The sequence below is a fragment of the Salmo salar genome, chromosome ssa01, assembly GCF_905237065.1.
Source record: "Salmo salar chromosome ssa01, Ssal_v3.1, whole genome shotgun sequence".
In the NCBI taxonomy this organism is placed as follows: domain Eukaryota; kingdom Metazoa; phylum Chordata; class Actinopteri; order Salmoniformes; family Salmonidae; genus Salmo; species Salmo salar.
The window spans coordinates 97,744,987-97,771,734 of record NC_059442.1 but is presented as its reverse complement, the minus strand read 5'-3'; positions in this window follow the sequence as shown (position 1 = coordinate 97,771,734).

Below are 26,748 nucleotides of genomic sequence, written 5' to 3'. Positions count from 1 at the left end.
TGTGCATACTGCATTAGCGTGGAATAGCCCCAGCGATAAGCACATTTTCAGGGAAGTTAGGAACCAATACATACAGTCAGTTAGGAAAGCAAAGGCTAGCTTTTTCAAACAGAAATTTGGATCCTGTAGCACAAACTCCAAAAGGTTCTGGGACACTGTAAAGTCCATGGAGAATAAAAGCACCTCCTCCCAGCTGCCCACTGCACTGTGGCTAGGATAAATCTACAATCATCGAGAATTTCAAGAAGCATTTTTCTACGGCTGGCCATGCTTTCCACCTGGCTACCCCTACCCCGGCCAACAGCTCTGCACCACCCACAGCAACTTGCACAAGCCTACCCCACTTCTCCTTCACCCAAATCCAGATAGCTGATGTTCTGAAAGAGCTGCAAAATCTGGACCCCTACAAATCAGCTGGGATAGACAATCTGGATGCTCTCTTTCTAAAATTATCCGCCAAAATTGTTGCAACCGCTATTACTAGGCTGATCAAACTCTTTCGTATCGTCTGAGATCTCTAAAGATTGGAAAGCTGCTGCTGTCATCCCCTCTTCAAAGGGGGAGAAACTCTAGTCCCAAACTGTTACAGACCTATTTCTATTCTTCACTGCCTTTCTAAAGTCTTCGAAAGCAAAGTTAACAAACAGATCACAGTCCATTTCGAATCCCACCGTACCTTCTCCACTGTCACGGTTGTCGTCGGTGAATGAGGACCAAAACGCAGCAGGTACGTGAATGCTCATCTTGATTTTTAATTATCTTCAAAAATGAACATACAAAATAACAAAACCGAAAAACTAACAACTAACAAACAGTCTGGCAAAGCAAAGCTCAACACAGAACAATCACCCACCAATCACACACACAAACACACCCTAATATATGGGACTCTCAATCAAAGGCAGATAGACAACACCTGCCTTCAACTGAGAGTCCCAACCCCAATTAACCAAACATAGAAACACACACACTAGACTAACCATAGAATACAAACACATAGACCATCAACCAAAAACCCGGAAATACTAAATCAAACACCCTTTACACAAACACACCACCCCGAACCACATAAAACAAATACCCTCTGCCACGTCCTGACCAAACTACAAAAACAATTAACCTTATACTGGCCAGGACGTGACAGTACCCCCCCCTTAAAGGTGCTACCCCAGAAGCACCTTAACAAAAAAATAACCCCAAGCAACACCAAAAAAAAATTCCCCTTTTCTAAAGGGAGGGAAGGGAGGGTGGCTGCCGTCAACGACGGCACTGTGCTACACCCCCCCTCCCCAACCCACCTATTTCTGGAGGTGGCTCCGGCTCAGGCCGTTCCAGGCTGTCGGGGCAGCCTGGCAGCTCGGGACAGTCTGGCAACTCGGGACAGTCTGGGCAGTCTGGCAACTCGGGACAGTCTGGGCAGTCTGGCCACTCCGGCAGTTCAGGGCAGTCTGGCAACTCGGGACAGTCTGGGCAGTCTGGCCACTCCGGCAGTTCAGGGCAGTCTGGCCACTCCGGCAGTTCAGGGCAGTCTGGCCACTCCGGCAGTTCAGGGCAGTCTGGCCACTCCGGCAGTTCAGGGCAGTCTGGCCACTCCGGCAGTTCAGCGCAGTCTGGCCACTCCGGCAGTTCAGCGCAGTCTGGCCACTCCGGCAGTTCAGCGCAGTCTGGCCACTCCGGCAGTTCAGCGCAGTCTGGCCACTCCGGCAGTTCAGCGCAGTCTGGCCTCTCTGGCGACTGTTGACTGGCGGGCAGCTCTGACGACTGTTGACTGGCGGGCAGCTCTGACGACTGTTGACTGGCGGGCAGCTCTGATGACGACTGTTGACTGGCGGGCAGCTCTGATGACGACTGTTGACTGGCGGGCAGCTCTGATGACGACTGTTGACTGGCGGGCAGCTCTGATGACGACTGTTGACTGGCGGGCAGCTCTGATGACGACTGTTGACTGGCGGGCAGCTCTGATGACGACTGTTGACTGGCGGGCAGCTCTGGTGACGACTGTTGACTGGCGGGCAGCTCTGGTGACTGTTGACTGGCGTGGCTGGGTTGACGCACTTGTAGCCTGGTGCGTGGTGCTGGTACTGGGCTTACCAGATTATGAACACGCACCTCCAGGCTAGTGCGGGGAGCGGGAACAGGATGAGTCGGACTGGGTTGACGCACTTCCGGGTCCGCATGAGAGACAGGAGCTGGAAACCCAGGGCTATGGAGGCGCACAGTCGGTCTCGATCTTACCTCCTGCACAACCCGTCTTGGCTGGATGGAACTAGTAGCCCTGTACGAGCGGGGTGCTCGTACAGGGCAGACTGGGCTGTGCAGGGGCCTGATGGTAGCCGTGCGTAGAGCGGGAGTTGGGTAGCCTGGTCCTCGGAGGCGTACCGGCGACCAGATGCGCTGCGCAGGCATCCTCCTACCAGGCTGGATGCCCGCTCTAGCACGGCACCTGCGAGGGGCTGGAATAACGCGCACCGGACTGTGCGTGCGTATGGGTGAAATAGTGCGCTCCTCAGCGAAACATAGCGCTCTCCACCCCATACGCTCCTCCATATAACCACGGGTAGCTGGCTTCCGGCTCTTCTTACGCCTAGCCAAACTACCCGTGTGCCCCCCCCAAAAAAATTATTGGGGGTGCCTCTCGTGCTTCTCCCTCAGCGCGTACTTGGCCTCGTACCTCCGCCTCTCTGCCTTGGCTGCCTCAATTTCCCACTGCGGGCGGCGATAATCCTCAGCCTGGTGCCAAGGTCCGGCCCCGTCCAGAACTTCCTCCCAGGTCCACTTCTCCCGCCAGTCCAACTCAAAGTCCCTCTGCTCCTTCCTCTGCTGCTTGGTCCTTGAGAGGTGGGTGATTCTGTCACGGTTGTCGTCGGTGAATGAGGACCAAAACGCAGCAGGTACGTGAATGCTCATCTTGATTTTTAATTATCTTCAAAAATGAACATACAAAATAACAAAAACGAAAAACGAACAACTAACAAACAGTCTGGCAAAGCAAAGCTCAACACAGAACAATCACCCACCAATCACACACACAAACACACCCTAATATATGGGACTCTCAATCAAAGGCAGATAGACAACACCTGCCTTCAACTGAGAGTCCCAACCCCAATTAACCAAACATAGAAACACACACACTAGACTAACCATAGAATACAAACACATAGACCATCAACCAAAAACCCGGAAATACTAAATCAAACACCCTTTACACAAACACACCACCCCGAACCACATAAAACAAATACCCTCTGCCACGTCCTGACCAAACTACAAAAACAATTAACCTTATACTGGCCAGGACGTGACATCCACTATGCAATCTGGTTTCCGAGCTGGTCATGGGTGCACCTCAGCCACGCTCAAGGTCCTAAACGATATCATAACCGCCATCGATAAAAGACAGTACTGTGTTGCAGTCTTCATCGAACTGGCCAAGGCTTTCGACTCTGTCAATTACCGCATTCTTATCGGCAGACTCATCATCCTTGGTTTCTCAAATGACTGCCTCGCCTGGTTCACCAACTACTTCTCAGACAGAGTTCAGTGTGTCAAATCGGAGGGGCTGTTGTCCGGATCTCTGGCAGTCTCTATGGGGGTGCCACAGAGTTCAAATCTCGGGCCGACTCTTTTCTCTATATATATCAATGATGTCGCTCTTGCTGCTGGTGATTCTCTGATCCACCTCTAAGCAGACGACACCATTCTGTATACTTCTGGCCCTTCTTTGGACACTGTGTTAACCTGTCTGGTCTAGGGGGCAGTATTTTCACGGCTGGATGAAAAACGTACCCAATTTAAACAGGTTACTACTCTGGCCCAGAAACTAGAACATGCATATTATTAGTAGATTTGGATAGAAACTGTTTGAATGGTGTCTGTGAGTATAACATAACTCATATGGCAGGCAAAAACCTGAGAAAAATCCAAGCAGGAAGTGAAAAGTCTGAGAATTGTAGTTCTTCTTTTGATTCTCTATCGAAGCTCGAGTGTCTGTGGGGTGATGTTGCACTTCCTAAGGCTTCCATTGGCTGTCTAAAGCCTTCAGGAGGTGGTTTGAGCATTTTCCTGTCACTGGGCAGAGTATAGGAGCTCAGTTACTGAGTGGTCTGCCTGGCAACAAAGGGATTGGATATGCTCGGTCCCGTGAGCGCACCCCTCCTTCTTTTTCTTCTTGAATGAATATGCTATTGTCCGGTTGGAATATTATCGCAATTTTACGTTAAAAATACCATAAAGATTGATTTTAAACAGCGTTTCACATGCTTCTAAGTACGATAATGGACCATTTTGACTTTTCATCTCTCGTTCTGCGCTCGCGCGTTATGCCTTTGGATAAGTGATCTGTACGCACGAACAAAACGGAGGTATTTGGACATAAATATGGATTATTTTGAACAAAAACAACATTTCTTGTGGAAGTAGCAGTCCTGGGAGTGCATTCTGACGAAGAGCAGCAAAGGTAATACAATATTTCTAATACTAATTCTGAGTTTAGGTTGCCCCGAATTTGTGGGTGTCTGAATAGCTCGCCGTGATGGCTGAGCTAAGTACTCAGAATATTGAAAAATGGTCTTTCTCCGTAAAGCTATTTTAAAATCTGACACAGCGGTTGCATAAAGGAGTAGTCTATCTATAATTCTTAAAATAATTGTTATGTATTTTGTCAACGTTTATGATGAGTATTTTTGTAAATTGATGTGCACTTTCACTGGACGTTTTGGTGGGAATACATTTTCTGAATATCACGCGCCAATGTAAAATGCTGTTTTTGGATATAAATATGAACTTTATCGAACAAAACATACATGTATTGTGTAACATAATGTCCTTGGAGTGTCATCTGATGAAGATCGTCAAAGGCTAGTGATTCATTTTGCTGTGTTTTGGGTTTTATTGACACGTCCTTGCTTGGAAAATGGCTGTGTGATTATTTGTGTCTATGTACTCTCCTAACATAATCTAATGTTTTGCTTTCGCTGTAAAGCCTTTTTGAAATCGGACAATGTGGTTAGATTAACGAGAAGTGTATCTTTAAAATGGTGTAAAATAGTCATATGTTTGAGAAAGTTGAATTATGACATTTTGTTGTTTTTGAATTTTCCGCCCTGATATTTCACTGGCTGTGTCCCGCAGGTGGGACGCTGGCATCCCACCTAGCCCATAGTAGAACCTCTTGAGGACCCCTTCGAGATAAAATCCCGTTAACGGGATTGGTTGGACAACAACCAGTGAAATAGCATGGCGCGAAAATCAAAACACAAAAATCTCAAAATTAAAATTCAATATTATACGGCATTTTAAAGATAATCTTCTCGTTAATCCAACCACATTGTCCGATTTCAAGAAGGCTTTACTGTGAAAGCAAAACATTAGATTATTTTAGGATAGCACCTTAGCAAAAAAACACAGCCATTTTCCAAGCACAGATAGCCATCACAAAACCAGACATACAGCTAAAATTAAGCACTAACCTTTGACAATCTTCATCAGATGACACTCCTAGGACATCATGTTAGACAATGCATGCATTTTTTGTTCGATCAAGTTCATATTTATATTTAAAAAAAAAACATTTTACATTGGCGCGTGACGTTCAGAAAATGTATTCTCCCCATAACTTCCAGTGAATGGGCACATCAATTTACAGAAATACTCATCATAAACGTTGACGAAATTTATAACAATTATTTAAAGAATTATAAATAATCTACCCCTTTATGCAACCGCTTTGTCAGATTTCAAAATAACTTTACGGAGAATGCACATTGTTCAATATTCTGAGTACAGAACTTAGCCTTCTATGCTAAGCTATACAGTTAGCCTACAACCACGGCGTCGACAGATCTCTAAAATATGTTCGAAATATTTTCTTACCTTTGCTGATCTTCAGCGGAATGCACTCGGAAGGACTCCCACTTCCACAAGAAATGTTCATTTGTTCTGCAAAGTCCATCATTTATGTCCAAATACCTCTGTTTTGTTGGCCCATCCAGAAAACTATTACAATGCCATGAGGCGTGGGCGCAAATCCATAGACGAAAAGTTCAAAAGTTCCATTACCGTTTGTAGAAACATGTCAAACGATGTTTACAATCAATCTTTAGGGTATTTTTTAACATAAAATTGTGATAATTTTCCAATCGGACAAAGGTATTCATTCCAGAAGAAAAATAACGAACAGCGAGCTCGCGTGCATGCGCGTCACGAGACACCTGTCCTCAGACTGGCCACTGATTGACTGAGCCACAATTTTCTGCCCGGTAACAGGAGAAGGATGAAACCGGTTTCTAAAGATTGTTGACAGCCAATGGGAGCCTTAGGAAGTGCAACATAAACCCTATGTCACTGTAGTTTCTCAAGGGATTCAAAAGAAGAACTACATTTCTCATTTCTCCCACTTCCTGGTTCAATTTTTCTCAGGTTTTTGCCTGCTATATGAGTTCTGTTATACTCACAGACACCATTCAAACAGTTTTAGAAACTTCAGAGTGGTTTCTATCCAAATCTAATAATAATATGCATATTCTATTTTCTGGGCCAGAGTAGTAACCTGTTTAAATTGGGTGCATTTTTCATCCGGCCGTGAAAATACTGCCCCCTAGCCCTAAGTTAATCTCTTTGGAATCATTGGGACGCTAGCGTCCCACCTCGACAACAGCCAGTGAAATTGCAGGGCGCCAAATTCAAACAACAGAAATCCCATAATTAAAATTCCTCTAACATACAAGTATTATTCACCATTTTAAAGATAAACTTCTTGTTAATCCAACCACAGTGTCCGATTTCAAAAAGGCTTTACGGCAAAAGCACACCATGCGATTATGTTAGGACAGCGCCTAGCCACAAGAAACCATACAGACATTTTCCAGCCAAGGAGAGGACTCACAAAAGTCAGAAATAGCGATTAAATGAATCACTAACCTTTGATGGTCTTCATCTGGTGGCACTCCCAGGACTCCATGTTACACAATAAATGTTTGTTTTGTTCAATAAAGTCCCTTTTTATGTCCAAAAACCTCAGTTTAAATTGGCTCGTTATGTTCAGTAATGCATTGTCTCAAATAACATCTGGTGAAATTGCAGAGAGCCAAATGAAATTACAGAAATACTCATCATAAACATTGATGAAAGATACAGTTGTTATACATAGGATTAAAGATAACCATCTTGTTAATCCAGCCGCTGTGTCAGATTTCAAAAAGGCTTTACGGCGAAAGTACACCATGCGATTATGTTAGGACAGCGCCTAGCCACAAAACACCATAGACATTTTCCAGCCAAGGAGAGGACTCACAAAAGTCAGAAATAGCGATTAAATTAATCACTTACCTTTGATGATCTTCATCTGGTGGCACTCCCAGGACTCCATGTTACACAATAAATGTTCGTTTTGTTTGATAATGTCCCTCTTTATGTCCAAAAACCTCAGTTTTCTTGATGCGTTTAGTTCAGTAATCCAACGGCACAAAGTACGCTCTCAACATCCAGACGAAAAGTCAAAAAAGTACAATGAAGTTCGTAGAAACATGTCAAACGATGTTTAAAATTCATCCTCAGGTTGTTTTTGTCATAAATAATCAATAATATTTCAACCGGACAAAAGCTACGTCAATAGAAAAGGAGAAACAAGAAAGGCGTGCTCCCAATCGTGCGCTGGACTCTTGTCTGGAAATTTCCACTGTCCACTCATTGAAAGTGCTGTATCTCCCTCATTTTTCAGAGTAAAAGCCTGAAACAATGCCTAAAGACTGGCCACACGTAGAAGAAGCCATAGAGATCGTGAACTGGGTTCTAAGTATTTGTATGGTGGATAGGCTTTCAATGGAAAAACAGCCTTTCAAAATAATAGTACTTCCTGGATGGCTTTTCCTCAGGTTTTCGCCTGCCATATCAGTTATGTTATACTCACAGACATTATTTTAAAGGTTTTGGAAACTTTAGAGTGTTTTCTATCCAAATCTACCAATTATATGTACGAGAGATGGGCAGGTGAGGAATCTGTCTGAGGAAGGTCATCTTGTCGCCTGAGAAACAGAGAACCCCTTGATATCTGCAGGTTTTTAGCTGGACAGGTAAAATGAGAGCCCAAAATCAGCCAAAGCAGAATATGATGAGGCGAGGAGCAGTAAGACTGTATATCGGCCAAAACAGAACAAATGGGTGTCAACAGACCCTGGGAAGGGGGTCAACAGACACTGGGTAGGATGTCAACAAACCCTGGTTAGGGGGTCAACAGACCCTGGGTAGGATGTCAACAAACCCTGGGTAGGATGTCAACAAACCATGGTTAGGGGGTCAACAGACACTGGTTAGGGTGCCAATAGACCCTGGTTAGGTGGTCAACAGACCCTGGGTAGGATGTCAACAGACCCTGAGTAGGGGGGTCAGCAGACCCTTGGTAGGATTTCAACAGACCCTGGGTAGGGTATCAACATACCCTGGGTAGGGTATCAACAGACCCTGGGTAGAGTGTCAATAGAACCTGGTTAGGTGGTCAACAGACCCTGGGTAGGGTGTCAACAGAACCTGGGTAGAGTGCCAACAGACCCTGGGAAGGAGGTCAACACACCCAGGGAAGGATATAAAAAGAACAGCCAATTGTGCTGTGGTATCAAAGTGAATGTGGTGGGGATGGTGGGGATAATATATGTGTATTCTGTATGAATGTATGTATACTATATTACATGGAGATGAGAGTGGTATTTACTGTACTACATGGAGATGAGAGTAAAATTTACTATAAGACATGGAGATGAGAGTGGAATTTACTATAATAGATGGAGATGAGCGTGGTATGTAAAATACTACATGGAGATGAGAGTGGTGGGCACAATACTACTTGGAGATGAGAGTGGTATGTACTATACTGCATTGGGGATGAGAGTGGTGTGAACTATACTACATGGAGATGCGAGTGGTGTATACTATGCTACATGGAGATGAGAGTGTTATGTACTATACTACATGGAGATGAGATTGGTGTGTAATATACTACGTGGAGATGAGAGTGGTGTGTACTATACAACATGGAGATGCGAGTGGTGTGTACTATACTACATGGGGATGAGAGTGGTGTGTATTATGCCACATTGAGATGGGAGTTGTATGTACTACGCCACATGGAGATGAGAGTGGTATGTACTATACTACATGGGGATGAGAGTGGTGTGTATTATGCTACATGGAGATGAGAGTGGTGTGTACTACGCTACATGGAGATGAGCGTGGTATGTACTATGCTACATGGAGATTAGAGTGGTATGTACTATACTACATGGAGATGAGAGAGGTGTGTACAATCCTACATGGAGATGAGTGTTGTGTGTACTATGCTACATGGAGATGAGAGTGGTGTGTACTATACAACATGGAGATGTGAGTGGTGTGTACTATACTACATGGATATGAGATTGGTGTGTACTATACTACGTGGAGATGAGAGAGGTGTGTACAATTCTATATGGAGATGAGAGTGGTATGTACTATACTACATGGAGATGAGAGTGGTATGTAATATACTACATGGAGATGAGAGTGGTATGTACTATGCTACATGGAGATGAGAGTGGTATATACTATACTACATGGAGATGCGAGGGGTAAGTAATACTCTACATGGAGGAGGGAGTGGTGTGTACTACACTAAATGGTGATGAGAGTGGTATGTACTACGCTACATGGAGATTAGCGTGTTATGTACTACACTACATGGAGATGAGAGTGGTATGTACTATACTACATGGAGATGAGAGTGGTGTGTAATAAACTACATGGATATGAGAGTGGTGTGTGTTATACTACATGGAGATGAGAATGGTGTGTATTATACCACATTGAGATGGGAGTTGTATGTACTACGCCACATGGAGATGAGAGTGGTATGTACTATACTACATGGAGATGAAAGTGATGTGTACTATATTACATGGAGATGAGATTGTTGTGTACCACGCTACATGGAGATGAGAGTGCTATGTACTATACTACATGGAGATGAGAGTGATGTGTACTTTATTACATGGAGATGAGATTGTTGTGTACCACGCTACATGGAGATGAGAGTTGTATGTACGGTACTACATGGCGATTAGAGAGGTGTGTACTGCGTTACATGGAAATGAGAGTGGCGTCTTCTACACTATATGGAGATGAGAGTGGTGTGTAATATACTACACGGATTTGAGATTGGTGTGTACTATACTACAGGGATATTAGAGTGTTGTGTACAATACTACATGGAGATGAGAATGGTGTGTACTATACCACATTGAGATGGGAGTTTGGTGTATTATACTACATGTTGAAAAGTGTGGTACTTACTATACAACATGGAGTTTAGAGTGGTATGTACTATTCTACATGGTGATGAGCGCTTTATGTACTATACTACGTGGAGATGAGAGTGGTTCTTACTATACTACATGGAGACGATATTGGTGTGTACTACGCTACATGGAGATGAGAGTGGTATACACTACGCTAAATGGAGGTGAGAGTGGTGTGTACTACACTACATGGAGATGAGAGGGGTATGTAATACTCTACATGGAGATGATATTGGTGTGTACTACGCTACATAGAGATGTATTGTTATGTACAATACTAAATGGAGATGAGAGTGTTACGTACTACGCTACATGGAGATTAGATTGGCGTGTTGTATACTACATGGAGATGAGAGTGGTATGTACTACACTACATGGAGATGAGATTGGTGTACAACTCCATGTTGTATAGTAAATGCCACACTTTTCATCCATGTGGTATAGTACATACAACACCCATCTCAATGTGGTATAGTACACACCACTCTCATATCCCTGTAGTATATTACTTACCACTCTCAAATCCATGTAGTATAGAACACTCTCAAATCCCTAAGTAGGATTTCAACAGACCCTGGGTAGGTGGTCAACAGACACTGGGTAGGGTAACAACAGGCCCTGGGTAGGGTATCAACATACCCTGGGTAGGGTATCAACAGACCCATTCTCATCTCCATGTAGTATTGTACACAACACTCTAATATCCCTGTAGTATAGTACACACCAATCTCAAATCCGTGTAGTATATTACACACCACTCTCATCTCCATATAGTGTAGAAGACGCCACTCTCATTTCCATGTAACGCAGTACACACCTCTCTAATCGCCATGTAGTACCGTACATACAACTCTCATCTCCATGTAGCGTGGTACACAACAATCTCATCTCCATGTAATAAAGTACACATCACTCTCATCTCCATGTAGTATAGTACATAGCACTCTCATCTCCATGTAGCGTGGTACACAACAATCTCATCTCCATGTAATATAGTACACATCACTTTCATCTCCATGTAGTATAGTACATACCACTCTCATCTCCATGTGGCGTAGTACATACAACTCCCATCTCAATGTGGTATAATACACACCATTCTCATCTCCATGTAGTATAACACACACCACTCTCATATCCATGTAGTTTATTACACACCACTCTCATCTCCATGTAGTATAGTACATACCACTCTCATCTCCATGTAGTGTAGTACATAACACGCTAATCTCCATGTAGCGTAGTACATACCACTCTCATCACCATTTAGTGTAGTACACACCACTCCCTCCTCCATGTAGAGTATTACTTACCCCTCTCATCTCCATGTAGTATAGTATATACCACTCTCATCTCCATGTAGCATAGTACATACCACTCTCATCTCCATGTAGTATATTACATACCACTCTCATCTCCATGTAGTATAGTACATACCACTCTCATCTCCATATAGTATTGTACACACCTCTCTCATCTCCACGTAGTATAGTACACACCAATCTCATATCCATGTAGTATAGTACACACCACTCACATCTCCATGTTGTATAGTACACACCACTCTCATCTCCATGTAGCATAGTACACACAACACTCATCTCCATGTAGGATTGTACACACCTCTCTCATCTCCATGTAGTATAGTACATACCACTCTAATCTCCATGTAGCATAGTACATACCACGCTCATCTCCATGTAGCGTAGTACACACCACTCTCATCTCCATGTAGCATAATACACACCACTCTCATCCCCATGTAGTATAGTACATACCACTCTCATCTCCATGTGGCGTAGTACATACAACTCCCATCTCAATGTGGCATAATACACACCACTCTCATCCCCATGTAGTATAGTACACACCACTCGCATCTCCATGTTGTATAGTACACACCACTCTCATCTCCACGTAGTATATTACACACCAATCTCATCTCCATGTAGTATAGTACATAACACTCTCATCTCCATGTAGCATAGTATACACCACTCGCATCTCCATGTAGTATAGTTCACACCACTCTCATCCCCAATGCAGTATAGTACATACCACTCTCATCTCCAAGTAGTATTGTGCCCACCACTCTCATCTCCATGTAGTATTTTACATACCACGCTCATCTCCATCTATTATAGTAAATTCCACTCTCATCTCCATGTCTTATAGTACATTTTACTCTCATCTCCATGTAGTACAGTAAATACCACTCTCATCTCCATGTAATATAGTATACATACATTCATACAGAATACACATATATTATCCCCACCATCCCCACCACATTCACTTTGATACCACAGCACAATTGGCTGTTCTTTTTATATCCTTCCCTGGGTGTGTTGACCTCCTTCCCAGGGTCTGTTGGCACTCTACCCAGGTTCTGTTGACACCCTACCCAGGGTCTGTTGACCACCTAACCAGGTTCTATTGACACTCTACCCAGGGTCTGTTGATACCCTACCCAGGGTATGTTGATACCCTACCCAGGGCCTGTTGTTACCCTACCCAGTGTCTGTTGACCACCTACCCAGGGTCTGTTGAAATCCTACTTAGGGTCTGAGAGTGTTCTATACTACATGGATTTGAGAGTGGTAAGTAATATACTACAGGGATATGAGAGTGGTGTGTACTATACCACATTGAGATGGGTGTTGTATGTACTATACCACATGGATGAAAAGTGTGGCATTTACTATACAACATGGAGTTGAGAGTGGTGTGTACTATTCTACATGTTGATGAGCGCGATATGTACTATACTACGTGGAGATGAGAGTGGTATGTTCAATAGTAAATGTAGATGAGAGTGGTTCTTACAATACTACATGGAGACGATATTGGTGTGTACTACGCTACATGAAGATGAGAGTGGTATGTACTATGCAACATGGAGAAGAGTGTGGTGTGTACTATACTACATGGAGATGAGAGTGGTGTGTACTATGCTACATGGAGATGAGAGTGTTACGTACTACGCTACATGGAGATTAGATTGGTGTGTTGTATATTACATGGAGATGAGAGTGGTATATACTATGCTACATGGAGATGAGAGTGGTGTGTACTATGCTACATGGAGATGAGAGTGGTGTGTACTATGCTACATGGAGATGAGAGTGTTACATACTACGTTACATGGAGATGAGAGTGGTTTATACTTTGCAACATGGAGATGAGAGTGGTATGTACTATACTACATGGAGATGATAGTGGTGTGTACTATGCTGCATGGAGATGAGAGTTGCATGTACTATGCTTCATGGAGATGTGAGTGGTATGTACTATAGTACATGTAGGTTAGAGTGGTATGTACTAATCTACGTGGAGATGAGAGTGGTGTGTACTACATTACATGGAGATGAGAGTGGTGTGTACTATACTACATGGAGATGAGAGCGGTGTGTAATATACTACATGGATTTGTGATTGGTGTGTATTATACTACATGGAGATGAGAGTGGTGTGTACTATGCTACATGGAGATGAGAGTGTTACATACTACGTTACATGGAGATGAGAGTGGTTTATACTTTGCAACATGGAGATGAGAGTGGTATGTACTATACTACATGGAGATGATAGTGGTGTGTACTACGCTGCATGGAGATGAGAGTTGCATGTACTATGCTTCATGGAGATGTGAGTGGTATGTACTATAGTACATGTAGGTGAGAGTGGTATGTACTAATCTACGTGGAGATGAGAGTGGTGTGTACTACATTACATGGAGATGAGAGTGGTGTGTACTATACTACATGGAGATGAGAGCGGTGTGTAATATACTACATGGATTTGTGATTGGTGTGTATTATACTACATGGAGATGAGAGTGGTGTGTACTATACTACATGGAGATGAGAGCGGTGTGTAATATACTACATGGATTTGAGATTGGTGTGTACTATACAACATGGAGATGCGAGTGGTGTGTACTATACTACATGGGGATGAGAGTGGTGTGTATTATGCCACATTGAGATGGGAGTTGTATGTACTACGCCACATGGAGATGAGAGTGGTATGTACTATACTACATGGAGATGAGAGCGGTGTGTAATATACTACATGGATTTGAGAGCGGTGTGTACTATACAACATGGAGATGCGAGTGGTGTGTACTATACTACATGGGGATGAGAGTGGTGTGTATTATGCCACATTGAGATGGGAGTTGTATGTACTACGCCACATGGAGATGAGAGTGGTATGTACTATACTACATGGGGATGAGAGTGGTGTGTATTATGCTACATGGAGATGAGAGTGGTGTGTACTACGCTACATGGAGATGAGCGTGGTATGTACTATGCTACATGGAGATGAGCGTGGTATGTACTATGCTACATGGAGATGAGAGTGGTGTGTACTACGCTACATGGAGATGAGCGTGGTATGTACTATGCTACATGGAGATGAGAGTGGTGTGTACTATACTACATGGAGATGAGAGAGGTGTGTACAATCCTACATGGAGATGAGTGTTGTGTGTACTATGCTACATGGAGATGAGAGTGGTGTGTACTATACAACATGGAGATGTGAGTGGTGTGTACTATACTACATGGATATGAGATTGGTGTGTACTATACTACGTGGAGATGAGAGAGGTGTGTACAATACTATATGGAGATGAGAGTGGTATGTACTATACTACATGGAGATGAGAGTGGTGTGTACTATACTACATGGAGATGAGAGTGGTGTGTACTATTCTACATGTTGATGAGCGCGATATGTACTATACTACGTGGAGATGAGAGTGGTATGTTCAATAGTAAATGTAGATGAGAGTGGTTCTTACAATACTACATGGAGACGATATTGGTGTGTACTACGCTACATGAAGATGAGAGTGGTATGTACTATGCAACATGGAGAAGAGTGTGGTGTGTACTATACTACATGGAGATGAGAGTGGTGTGTACTATGCTACATGGAGATGAGAGTGTTACGTACTACGCTACATGGAGATTAGATTGGTGTGTTGTATATTACATGGAGATGAGAGTGGTATATACTATGCTACATGGAGATGAGAGTGGTGTGTACTATGCTACATGGAGATGAGAGTGGTGTGTACTATGCTACATGGAGATGAGAGTTGTATGTACGGTACTACATGGCGATTAGAGAGGTGTGTACTGCGTTACATGGAAATGAGAGTGGCGTCTTCTACACTATATGGAGATGAGAGTGGTGTGTAATATACTACACGGATTTGAGATTGGTGTGTACTATACTACAGGGATATTAGAGTGTTGTGTACAATACTACATGGAGATGAGAATGGTGTGTACTATACCACATTGAGATGGGAGTTTGGTGTATTATACTACATGTTGAAAAGTGTGGTACTTACTATACAACATGGAGTTTAGAGTGGTATGTACTATTCTACATGGTGATGAGCGCTTTATGTACTATACTACGTGGAGATGAGAGTGGTTCTTACTATACTACATGGAGACGATATTGGTGTGTACTACGCTACATGGAGATGAGAGTGGTATACACTACGCTAAATGGAGGTGAGAGTGGTGTGTACTACACTACATGGAGATGAGAGGGGTATGTAATACTCTACATGGAGATGATATTGGTGTGTACTACGCTACATAGAGATGTATTGTTATGTACAATACTAAATGGAGATGAGAGTGTTACGTACTACGCTACATGGAGATTAGATTGGCGTGTTGTATACTACATGGAGATGAGAGTGGTATGTACTACACTACATGGAGATGAGATTGGTGTGTTCTATACTACATGGATTTGAGAGTGGTAAGTAATATACTACAGGGATATGAGAGTGGTGTGTACTATACCACATTGAGATGGGTGTTGTATGTACTATACCACATGGATGAAAAGTGTGGCATTTACTATACAACATGGAGTTGAGAGTGGTGTGTACTATTCTACATGTTGATGAGCGCGATATGTACTATACTACGTGGAGATGAGAGTGGTATGTTCAATAGTAAATGTAGATGAGAGTGGTTCTTACAATACTACATGGAGACGATATTGGTGTGTACTACGCTACATGAAGATGAGAGTGGTATGTACTATGCAACATGGAGAAGAGTGTGGTGTGTACTATACTACATGGAGATGAGAGTGGTGTGTACTATGCTACATGGAGATGAGAGTGTTACGTACTACGCTACATGGAGATTAGATTGGTGTGTTGTATATTACATGGAGATGAGAGTGGTATATACTATGCTACATGGAGATGAGAGTGGTGTGTACTATGCTACATGGAGATGAGAGTGGTGTGTACTATGCTACATGGAGATGAGAGTGTTACATACTACGTTACATGGAGATGAGAGTGGTTTATACTTTGCAACATGGAGATGAGAGTGGTATGTACTATACTACATGGAGATGATAGTGGTGTGTACTATGCTGCATGGAGATGAGAGTTGCATGTACTATGCTTCATGGAGATGTGAGTGGTATGTACTATAGTACATGTAGGTTAGAGTGGTATGTACTAATCTACGTGGAGATGAGAGTGGTGTGTACTACATTACATGGAGATGAGAGTGGTGTGTACTATACTACATGGAGATGAGAGCGGTGTGTAATATACTACATGGATTTGTGATTGGTGTGTATTATACTACATGGAGATGAGAGTGGTGTGTACTATGCTACATGGAGATGAGAGTGTTACATACTACGTTACATGGAGATGAGAGTGGTTTATACTTTGCAACATGGAGATGAGAGTGGTATGTACTATACTACATGGAGATGATAGTGGTGTGTACTACGCTGCATGGAGATGAGAGTTGCATGTACTATGCTTCATGGAGATGTGAGTGGTATGTACTATAGTACATGTAGGTGAGAGTGGTATGTACTAATCTACGTGGAGATGAGAGTGGTGTGTACTACATTACATGGAGATGAGAGTGGTGTGTACTATACTACATGGAGATGAGAGCGGTGTGTAATATACTACATGGATTTGTGATTGGTGTGTATTATACTACATGGAGATGAGAGTGGTGTGTACTATACTACATGGAGATGAGAGCGGTGTGTAATATACTACATGGATTTGAGATTGGTGTGTACTATACAACATGGAGATGCGAGTGGTGTGTACTATACTACATGGGGATGAGAGTGGTGTGTATTATGCCACATTGAGATGGGAGTTGTATGTACTACGCCACATGGAGATGAGAGTGGTATGTACTATACTACATGGAGATGAGAGCGGTGTGTAATATACTACATGGATTTGAGAGCGGTGTGTACTATACAACATGGAGATGCGAGTGGTGTGTACTATACTACATGGGGATGAGAGTGGTGTGTATTATGCCACATTGAGATGGGAGTTGTATGTACTACGCCACATGGAGATGAGAGTGGTATGTACTATACTACATGGGGATGAGAGTGGTGTGTATTATGCTACATGGAGATGAGAGTGGTGTGTACTACGCTACATGGAGATGAGCGTGGTATGTACTATGCTACATGGAGATGAGCGTGGTATGTACTATGCTACATGGAGATGAGAGTGGTGTGTACTACGCTACATGGAGATGAGCGTGGTATGTACTATGCTACATGGAGATGAGAGTGGTGTGTACTATACTACATGGAGATGAGAGAGGTGTGTACAATCCTACATGGAGATGAGTGTTGTGTGTACTATGCTACATGGAGATGAGAGTGGTGTGTACTATACAACATGGAGATGTGAGTGGTGTGTACTATACTACATGGATATGAGATTGGTGTGTACTATACTACGTGGAGATGAGAGAGGTGTGTACAATTCTATATGGAGATGAGAGTGGTATGTACTATACTACATGGAGATGAGAGTGGTGTGTACTATACTACATGGAGATGAGAGTGGTGTGTACTATTCTACATGTTGATGAGCGCGATATGTACTATACTACGTGGAGATGAGAGTGGTATGTTCAATAGTAAATGTAGATGAGAGTGGTTCTTACAATACTACATGGAGACGATATTGGTGTGTACTACGCTACATGAAGATGAGAGTGGTATGTACTATGCAACATGGAGAAGAGTGTGGTGTGTACTATACTACATGGAGATGAGAGTGGTGTGTACTATGCTACATGGAGATGAGAGTGTTACGTACTACGCTACATGGAGATTAGATTGGTGTGTTGTATATTACATGGAGATGAGAGTGGTATATACTATGCTACATGGAGATGAGAGTGGTGTGTACTATGCTACATGGAGATGAGAGTGGTGTGTACTATGCTACATGGAGATGAGAGTGTTACATACTACATTACATGGAGATGAGAGTGGTTTATACTTTGCAACATGGAGATGAGAGTGGTATGTACTATACTACATGGAGATGATAGTGGTGTGTACTATGCTGCATGGAGATGAGAGTTGCATGTACTATGCTTCATGGAGATGTGAGTGGTATGTACTATAGTACATGTAGGTTAGAGTGGTATGTACTAATCTACGTGGAGATGAGAGTGGTGTGTACTACATTACATGGAGATGAGAGTGGTGTGTACTATACTACATGGAGATGAGAGCGGTGTGTAATATACTACATGGATTTGTGATTGGTGTGTATTATACTACATGGAGATGAGAGTGGTGTGTACTATGCTACATGGAGATGAGAGTGTTACATACTACGTTACATGGAGATGAGAGTGGTTTATACTTTGCAACATGGAGATGAGAGTGGTATGTACTATACTACATGGAGATGATAGTGGTGTGTACTACGCTGCATGGAGATGAGAGTTGCATGTACTATGCTTCATGGAGATGTGAGTGGTATGTACTATAGTACATGTAGGTGAGAGTGGTATGTACTAATCTACGTGGAGATGAGAGTGGTGTGTACTACATTACATGGAGATGAGAGTGGTGTGTACTATACTACATGGAGATGAGAGCGGTGTGTAATATACTACATGGATTTGTGATTGGTGTGTATTATACTACATGGAGATGAGAGTGGTGTGTACTATACTACATGGAGATGAGAGCGGTGTGTAATATACTACATGGATTTGAGATTGGTGTGTATTATACTACATGGAGATGAGTGGTATGTACTACACTACATGGAAATGAGAGTGGTATGTACTAAGCTAAATGGAGGTGAGAGTTGTGTTTTTTAAGTTACATGGAGATAAGAGTGATATGTACTAGACTACATGGAGATGAGAGTGTAATGTACTACACTACATTGAGATGTGAGTGGTATGTACTATGCTACATGTAGATGAGTGTGGTGTGTACTATACTACATGGAGATGAGAATGTTGTGTACTATACCACATTGAGATGGGAGTAGTGTGTTCCTTACTACACGTTGAAAAGTGTGGTACTTACTATACAAAATGGAGTTTTGAGCTGTATGTACTATTCTACATGGTGATAAGCGCTTTATGTACTATACAACGTGGAGATAAGAGTGGTTCTTACTATACTACATGGAGACGATATTGGTGTGTACTACGCTACATGGAGATGAGAGTGGTATACACTGCGCTGAATGGAGATGAGAGTGGTGTGTACTACACTACATGGAGATGAGAGGGGTATGTAATACTCAACATGGAGAAGAGAGTGGTGTGTTCTATACTACATGGAGATGAGAGTGTTATGTACCATACTACATGGAGATGAGAGTGTTATGTACCATGCTGTATGGAGATTAGAGAAGTGTGTACTATACTACATGGAGATTAGAGTGGTATGTACTACGCTACATGGAGATGAGAGTGGTATGTACTATGCTACATGGAGATGAGATTGGTGTCTACTGTACTACATGGAGATGAGAGTGGTGTGTTCTAATCTACATGGGGATGAGAGTTGTAAGTACTATACTACATGGAAATGAGAGTAGTATGTACTATACTACATGGAGACGAGAGTGGTATGTACTATAGTACATGGAGGTGAGACTGGTGTGTAATATACTACATGGATTTGAGAGTGGTATGTACTATACTACAGGGATATGAGAATGGTTTGAACTATTCCAAATTGAGATGGGTGTTGTATGTCCTATACCACATGGAGAAAAGTGTGGAACTTACTATTCACCATGGAGTTGAGAGTGGTATGTACTATTCTACATGGTGATGAGCGCGGAATGTACTATACTACGTGGAGATGAGAGTGGTTCTTACTATTCTACATGGAGACGATATTGGTATGTACTACGCTACATGGAGATGAGAGTGGTATACACTATACTACATGTAGATTAGAGTATTACGTACTACGCCACATGGAGATTAGATTGGTGTGTTCTATACTACATGGAGATGAGACTAGTATTTACTATGCTACGTGGAGTTTAGAGTGATATGTACTATACTACATGGAGATGAGAGTAGTGTGTACTATGCTACATGGAGATGAGAGTGGTATGTACTGTACTACATGGAGATGAGAGTTGTATTTACAATACTACTTGGAGATGAGAGTAGTATGTACTGTACTACATGGAAATGAGAGTGGTATGCAATACGCTACATGGAGATGAGAGTGGTATGTACTATACTACAAGGAGATGAGAGTGGTGTGTTCTATACTACATGGGGATGAGAGACGTATGTACTATACTACGTGGAGATGAGAGTGATGTGCAATATACAACATGGATGTGAGAGTGGTGTGTACTATACTACATGGAGATGAGAGTTGTATGTATGAGAATGGTGCGTACTATTCTACATGGAGATTAGAGTTGTATGTACTATACTACATGGAGATGAGTGTGGTATGTACTGTTATATATGGTATTCCACGTTGGTTCATTGTAATTTCATTGATATGTTGTTGAAAACAATTTTGATTCAACCAGTGTTTTCCCAGTTGGCTGTGCCTCGTGATACGCTTTTTGTGTGTGTGCAAGTGCGTGTGTGTCTTCAATCAGAGGGCTTTTTCACGCTGATGTTAGACACTTTGTTGCCTGTGCATGGCTGAACATTCATTTTCCCCTGGTCAACCGTCCCTCTCTACCTCTTTTTCACCCTTCACTGTCTTCCACTCCTCCCTCTAATGACTTTAGTAATCAACACCATTACAATATTATGCTAATGCTGGGTGTGAAAGGCTGGAGGTAGGAATTCATTTATGTATTGTATATGTGTGTTTGTGTTTGTGTTTGTGTCTGTGTGTGCGTGTGTTCCTACATTATCAGGACCCCAATGTCCTAACATTTCATTACAACAATGTCCTGAAAAGTTAGGAACAATAACTTTTTAGAAAAGTCGGGACATTTTTCATGTCCTGAATTTATTCAAATGCTATTTAAGCTTAAGGTTTAGGGTTTTGGGGTTAAGGTTAGGGTTAGGGTTTTGGGGGATTAAGGTTAGGGTTTGATTAAAGGTTAGGGTTAGGTATAAAGTTAGGTAAAATTAGATTTGTTACGGTAAAATGTTATCACACTGAAGAATTTGACATTTCACGAAAGTGTGTGTGTGTGTTTGGAAGAAGGGGGAAGGACCTCCTGGTTACACTAGTGACCATATCCCCCATGCATCCCGCAAAGGAGGAGGTGTTGCTAACATTTACGATAGCAAATTTCAATTTACAAAAAACGTTTTCGTCTTTTGTGCTTCAAGTCATGAAATCTATGCAGCCTACTCAATAACTTTTTATAGTTACTTATTACAGGCCTCCTGGGCCATATACAGCGTTCCTCACTGAATTACCTGAATTCCTATCGGTCCTTGTAGTCATAGCAGATAATATTCAAATTTTTGCTGACTTTAATATTCACATGGAAAAGTCCACAGACCCACTCCAAAAGGCTTTCGGAGCCATCATCGACTCAGTGGGTTTTGTCCAACATGTCTCTGGACCTACTCACTGCCACAGTCATATTCTGGACCTAGTTTTGTCCCATCGAATAAATGTTGTGGATCTTAATATTTTTCTTCATAATCCTGGACTATCGGACCACCATTTTATTACATTTGTAATCGCAACAAATAATCTGCTCAGACCCCAACCAAGGAGCATCAAAAGTCGTGCTATAAATTCTCAGACAACCCAAAGATTCCTTGATGCCCTTCCAGACTACCTCTGCCTACCCAAGGACGTCAGAGGACAAAAATCAGTTAACCACCTAACTGAGGAACTCAATTTAACCTTGCACAATACACTAGATGCAGTTGCACCCCTAAAAACGAAAAACATTTGTCATAAAAAACTAGCTCCCTGGTATACAGAAAATACCCGAACTCTGAAGCAAGCTTCCAGAAAATTGAAATGGAAATGGCGCCACACCAAACTGGAAGTCTTCCGACTAGCTTGGAAAGACAGTACCGTGGAGTATCAAAGAGCCCTCACTGCTGCTCGATCATCCTATTTTTCCAACCTAATTGAGGAGAATAAGAACAATCCGAAATGTCTTTTTGATACTATCGCAAAGCTAACTAAAAAGCAGCATTCCCCAAGAGAGGATGGCTTTCACTTCAGCAGTAATAAATTCATGAACTTCTTTTAGGAAAAGATCATGATCATTAGAAAGCAAATTACAGACTCCTCTTTAAACCTGCGTATTCCTCCAAAGCTCAGTTGTCCTGAGTCTGCACAACTCTGCCAGGACCGAGGATCAAGGGAGACACTCAAGTGTTTTAGTACTATATCTCTAGACACAATGATGAAAATAATCATGGCCTCTAAACCCTCAAGCTGCATACTGGACCCTATTCCAACTAAACTACTGAAAGAGCTGCTTCCTGTGCTTGGCCCTCCTATGTTGAACATAATAAACGGCTCTCTATCCACTGCATGTGTACCAAACTCACTAAAAGTGGCAGTAATAAAGCCTCTCTTGAAAAAGCCAAACCTTGACCCAGAAATATAAAAATCTATCGGCCTATATCGAATCTCCCATTCCTCTCAAAAATGTTAGAAAAAGCTGTTGCGCAGCAACTCACTGCCATCCTGAAGACAAACAATCTATACGAAATGCTTCAGTTTGGTTTTAGACCCCATCATAGCACTGAGACTGCAGTTGTGAAGGTGGTAAATGACCTTTTAACCTGTTAGGGCTAGGGGGCAGTATTTACACGGCCGGATAAAATCTGGTTTAATCTGGTTATTAATACTGCCCAGAAACTAGAATATGCATATAATTATTGGCTTTGGATAGAAAACACCCTAAAGTTTCTAAAACTGTTTGAAGGGTGTCTGTGAGTATAACAGAACTCATATGGCAGGCAAAAACCTGAGAAGATTCTGTACAGAAAGTACCCTCTCTGACCGTTCCTTGGGCTTCTCTGCTCTGTTTATTGAAAATGTAGGATCTTTGCTGTAAAGTGACACTTCCTACGGCTCCCATAGGCTCTCAGAACCCGGGAAAAAGCTGAATGATGTAATTCCAGCCGCTGGCTGAAACACATTAGCGCCTTTGGTTAAGTGGTCTATCAGAGGACAATGAGCTGAGGCGCGTGCACAGGGCGACACCATGTTTTTATTTTCTCTCTCTTTGTACTGCAACACAGATTCCCGGTGGGAATATTATCGCTTTTTTACGAGAAAAATGGCATAAAAATTGATTTTAAACAGCGGTTGACATGCTTCGAAGTACGGTAATGGAATATTTAGATTTTTTTTGTCACGAAACGCGTCGGGCGCGTAACCCTTATTTACCCTTTCGGATAGTGTCTGGAACGCACGAACAAAACGCCGCTATTTGGATATAACGATGGATTATTTGGGACCAAACCAACATTTGTTATTGAAGTAGAAGTCCTGGGAGTGCATTCTGACGAAGAACAGCAAAGGTAATAACATTTTTCTTATATTAATCTGACTTTGGTGAGGGCTAAACTTGGTGGGTGTCTAAATAGCTAGCCCTGTGATGCCGGGCTATCTACTTAGAATATTGCAAAATGTGCTTTCACCAAAAAGCTATTTCGAAATCGGACATAGCGAGTGCATAGAGGAGTTCTGTATCTATAATTCTTAAAATAATTGTTATGTTTTTTGTGAACGTTTATCGTGAGTAATTTAGTAAATTCACCGGAAGTTTGCGGGGGGTATGCTAGTTCTGAACGTCACATGCTAATGTGAAAAGCTGTTTTTTGATATAAATATGAACTTGATTGAACAAAACATGTATGTATTGTATAACATAATGTCCTAAGATTGTAATCTGATGAAGATCATCAAAGGTGAGTGCTGCATTTAGCTGTGGTTTGGGTTTATGTGACATTATATGCTAGCTTGAAAAATGGGTGTCTGATTATTTCTGGCTGGGTACTCTGCTGACATAAACTAATGTTTTGCTTTCGTTGTAAAGCCTTTTTGAAATCGGACAGTGTGGTTAGATTAACGAGAGTCTTGTCTTTAAAATGGTGTAAAATAGTCAGTCATATGTTTGAGAAATTGAAGTAATAGCATTTCCAAGGTATTTGAATAACGCGCCACGGGATTCCACTGGCTGTTACGTAGGTGGGACGAAATCGTCCCACTGGCCCAAGAGAAGTTAATGGCGTCAGACCGAGGTTCTGCATCTGTCCTCGTGCTCCTAGACCTTAGTGCTGCTCTTGATACCATCGATCACCACATTCTTTTGGAGAGATTCGAAACCCAAATTGGTCTACACGGACAAGTTCTGGCCGGGTTTAGATCTTATCTGTCGGAAAGATATCAGTTTGTCTCTGCGAATGGTTTGTCCTCTGACAAATCATCTGTAAATTTCGGTGTTCCTCAAGGTTCCATTTTAGGACCACTATTGTTTTCACTATATCTTTTACCTCTTGGGGACGTCATTCGAAAACATAATGTTAACTTTCACTGCTATGCGAATGACACACAGCTGTACATTTTAATGAAACATGGTGAAGCCCCAAAATTGCCCTCGCTGGAAGCCTATGTTTCAAACATAAGGAAGTGGATGGCTGCAAACTTTCTACTTTTAAACTCGGACAAAACAGAGATGCTTGTTCTAGGTCCCAAGAAACAAAGAGATCTTCTGTTGAATCTGACAATTAATCTTGATGGTTGTACAGTCATCTCAAATAAAACTGTGAAGGACCTCGGCGTTACTCTGGACCCTGATCTCTCTTTTGACGAATATATCAAGATTGTTTCAAGGACAGCTTTTTTCCATCTGCGTAACATTGCAAAGATCAGACATTTTCTTTACAAAATTCATGCAGAAAAGATAATCCATGCGTTTGTTACTTCTAGGTTAAACTACTGCAATGCTCTACTTTCCGGCTACCCGGATAAAGCACTAAATAAACTTCAGTTAGTGCTAAGTATGGCTGCTAGAATCCTGACTAGAACCCACAAATTTGATCATATTACTCCAGTGCTAGCCTCCCTACACTGGCTTCGTGTTAAGACAAGGGCTGATTTCAAGGTTTCACTGCTAACCTACAACGCTTTACATGGGCTTGCCCCTACCTATCTTTCCGATTTGGTCCTGCCGTACATACCTACGCATACGCTACGGTCACAAGACTCCTAATTGTCCCTAGAATTTCTAAGCTAACAGCTGGAGGCAGGGCTTTCTCCTATAGAGCTAAATTTTTATGGAATAGTCTGCCTACCCATGTGAGAGATGCAGACTCAGTCTCAACCTTTAAGTCTTTATTGAAGACTCATCTCTTCAGTAGGTCCTATGATTGAGTGTAGTCTGGCCCAGGAGTGTGAAGGTGAACGGAAAGGCACTGGAGCAACGAACCACCCTTGCTGTCTCTGCCTAGCCGGTTCCCCTCTCTCCACTGGGATTCTTTGCCTCTAACCCTATTACAGGGGCCGAGTCACTGGCTTACTGGTGCTCTTCCATGACGTCCCTAGGAGGGGTGGGTCACTTGAGAGGGTTGAGTCACTGACGTGGTCTTCCTGTCTGGGTTTGCGCCCCCCCTTGGGTTGTGCCGTGGTGGAGATCTTTGTGGGCTATACTCGGCCTTGTCTCAGGATGGTAAGTTTGTGTTTGAAGATATCCGTCTAGTGGTGTGGGGCTGTGCTTTGGGTGGGGTTACATCCTGCCTGTTTGGCCCTGTCCGGGGTATCATCGGATGGGGCCACAGTGTTTCCTGACCCCCCTCCTGTCTCAGCCTACAGTTTTTATGCTGCAGTAGTTTGTGTCGGGGGGCTAGGGTCAGTCTATTATATCTGGAGTATTTCTCCAGTGTCCTGTGTGAATTTAAGTATGCGCTCTCTAATTCTCTCTTTCTCTCTTTCTTTCTTTCTTTCTTTCTTTCTTTCTTTCTTTCTTTCTTTCTTTCTTTCTTTCTTTCTTTCTTTCTTTCTTTCTTTCTTTCTTTCTTTCTCTCGGGGGACCTGAGCCCTAGGACCATGCCTCAGGACTACCTGGCATGATGACACCTTGCTGTCCCAAAGCCCACCTGGCCGTGCTGCTGCTCCAGTTTCAACT